The sequence below is a fragment of the Arachis ipaensis genome, chromosome B01 (assembly GCF_000816755.2).
Source record: "Arachis ipaensis cultivar K30076 chromosome B01, Araip1.1, whole genome shotgun sequence".
Classification (NCBI taxonomy): Eukaryota; Viridiplantae; Streptophyta; class Magnoliopsida; order Fabales; family Fabaceae; genus Arachis; species Arachis ipaensis.
In genome coordinates, this window is record NC_029785.2 from 125,468,126 (window position 1) to 125,471,444 (window position 3,319).

Sequence of the window (3,319 nt, forward strand, 5' to 3'; positions counted from 1 at the left end):
CCAATAAAATTAATTGATCAAAACAACTACTCCGGAGTAGATAATAGATAGATAAAATTTAGACTTCACTCTAATTTTATCTATAAATTTAAATTTTTCTATTTGAGTTCTATTCACATTTTAAAATTTTTAATTTGATTCGTAAAAAATAAATTTATTTTAATCAAACATAATATTTAGTTATTTCATATTTTTCATAATATTAAATATCTATAAATATATAATGGTTAACTAGTCAAATAGTAAAACCACACATTATATTTAACGTTGTTAGATGATTTTTGAGAGAATGACAAGTGTCTCGCAAACCTTTTTAGCTGAAAGAAGGATGTAGCGTTGTTTTGCACAAAGGTTCTTCACGCAATGGAAGGGTAATTAAGCATACTGCAATAATTTGAGCGAGATCGATGGCAAGTTTTGGGCGTAATTCTTCAAAAATTTTCAAATTTCAATCCTTTTTCCTATGTCCTATCTATTTCTGGCTTTCTCTCTCCTTTACCCACAGAAATCAGAATCACTCTCTTCCCTTCGACCCTCTTTCTCTTTTTCTCTCTTCTCTGATCGTACTCCTCATTTTTATCTTCATCTCAACATCTGGAAATTGTGTTCCAAGTCACCAGAGACGGCTAGGCATTCACTCATCAAAATAGAGCTAGAAGTTGTAAATGTCATCGCCTATGGGGCGCAGATGAAGCCTTTCTTTGTCACCACTGGTCAGTTGTGAAAGGAGCAGAAGCTAGCCGGAAAATTCACAAGTTAAGGAGATAAAAGAGCCCATTAAAGAGCTCATCAACAATGTCCACTCCTCCTCTTCCTCTTTCTCTCACCAACTGTAGCCTTATTTTTTCTTGAACTGATAGCTTTCATTTATGGCCTCAAGGAGCGATTAATTGAAAATAGAGTCCTACATCTTGCTAAAATCATGGTAATTTTTTTATTTTTTTAAGACTTTTGCGTTTTCTTAACAGTGTTCATGTACATGTATTCTTATTAAACTATGTATTTATGTTCTTAGTAAGATTCATGTTTTGCTGTTCTAGCAACAAACAAAGCACAGAACAGAGTTTGAGGAAATATGAATTTGGGGATCATTGGAATCTTGGAATCGAGGACCGTGCGAAGCCTCAGGTGTACAATGAAGAGCACGAAAACAAGGGTCTTCAACAACGTGTCGCCGCAGTAAGAAACAAAAATTGAAGAACTCGCTATCAGAAAAATGGAACGGCGATGGAATCTGCTTTACGTCACGTGCCTAAAAGCAGGAAAAGATTCTTTCTTTCTTCTTCTTCGTCCATATGCACACTATTTCTGTTGTTATTTATCTATTCTAAAGTGGGGTTAACAGGGCTTCAGTTTTCAACATTCGAGTTCTTTTCTTTTGCTGATTGCTTTAAGTATTAATTTTTTTGGTCCCTTTTGTTTTGATGTTTAGGTTTCACACATATACAAACGAGTTGCAGCTTAAAGTGTTGTTGTAAATGGTTCTGTAATTGGTGGGTAAAAATAGGTAAGCATAGGATTCTTGCAAAACTCAAGCGCCTTGATCATGACAATAAATTATTGATTGGTTCTTTCTTTATTTCTTATAATTTTGATTTGCTTACTAGGTAAGTGGAATCTAATTTTGTTGTAACCAAAGTCCTTTGCAAATTCTAAATTGTCTGTTATCTGTCAGAATTTCTCGTAAACTTTATTGCTATTTATTTTTCAAACTAATTAATTTCCTGTATTTTCTTAAACTATGCAGAAAAAATTGGAAGAGCTTGAGACAATAGATAATGTGTCAGTCATATGTATAGAGTAAGAATTTCTTTGGGTAAAAAAGAAATCAGTAATTGCTGATATATGATATAAGAAGAATGTTGAAATTGATTATGAGATCTATTAATTATTGTCTCAATTAGAAGTTCACGTGGTTCTTATTCTTATTAGTTATTATGATATTGGTATGGATTAAATTTCAGCTTGCCACAAAACGTGGAAAGTACGAGTATAATTGTACTTTTTGACGAATGAATCCTTGGTTTCGTTGTTAAAGATTGTTCATGAAATAAGGCTGAATTTGTTGTTTGTGGCATCACTTGAATTCTTTAAATATGGGCTGAATTTGTTGTTTGTGGCATCACTTGAGTTCTTTAAATATGGTTTGTGACAAATTTATTAACTTCTCTTTATGTTATCCCAATTTGAAATATTTTTATATAGTTGTAGTTGTTTGGAATATTGGGTAATCACTAAAAGTTGTGCTGTTTCTGTGAAAATACATGACTAAGGTAATTAGCAACTAGATTGTTTGAAAATTTACTTGCCTAACATTATGTATTGTTACTTTTGAAATGAAGCTTCAACTGATAGTAAGCTAGAGATCTTCAAGTACCAATCTTTATTCAATGAATTGAAGCACCATATATTTTTTTTAGTACATCTATTTTTTTCCTGTTTAATCAAAATGGTTGACTTAACTGTGCAAATGAAAAAATTTACTATTTCAATATTACTTAACAAAAGCATTAATTAAACCTGACCAATTCATACTACCTGTTCTCTTTTGTTTTTCTATAAACTTAATTGAAGGTTTTTGTTTTTTGTTTTCAATTTACAGGTGACAATGAATTCGATGAATTTTACTTCCAAAAGAAGTACATTGAAAGTAAATTTTCATTATAAATAAATAATAAAATTGGATCTTCTAAGTTTCTCCCTCTTCTTAAAGAGGGAGATAATATTGTCTCTCCCTTTAAAAATTATGCTTTATTTATGTTAGAGAGAGGCAAAAATATTCAGATCTTCTCATGTTTTAAGTTGTGTTTCAATCTCCACCATTAAAAGATAAACATTCAATTTTAATCAATGGCCAAAATTGAAATATGACCAACAATATGAAAAGATCCAAATACAACAAAAAAACAAAAAATAGAAGGAAAGGAAACAATAATGTGTACTAGAGTGTTCTAAGTGTAGCACCTGTGATGCACGAACGTGATAATGGCAAAATCATTGAAAACTTTTGAAGTGGTTATCTGGTCATCTTTGACATTTGCTTGATTTTTTGCATTTTGATTATGATTCCACCCACAAATTAGGACTTAAGAGGTGCCTTTTAGCATTATTTCAATTATTACTCTAATGTATGTTGGCATGTGTGGAAGGTTATCAGAGAAGATCTTTGTCCAATGGGTTAAAGAGAGTTAATCTGGCAGCAATTCCAAAACCACCATTTAGGGGAAGAAAACGAAAATGCTAGCTTCTGATTGGATGATTAGAGTAAACAATGGATTGAGAACTTATTGTCCCTCAGGTAATGAAGCAAAACTCTCTT

The 3,319-nt window shown here is 31.6% G+C and overlaps 1 long non-coding RNA gene across 1 annotated transcript; it reads left to right on the top strand.

Moving 5' to 3' along the window:
- Positions 640 to 2,929, top strand: LOC110263082. Its single transcript, XR_002348096.1, has 4 exons — positions 640 to 925; positions 1,041 to 1,507; positions 1,748 to 1,800; positions 2,603 to 2,929. It is a non-coding gene; the product is annotated as an uncharacterized LOC110263082 (long non-coding RNA).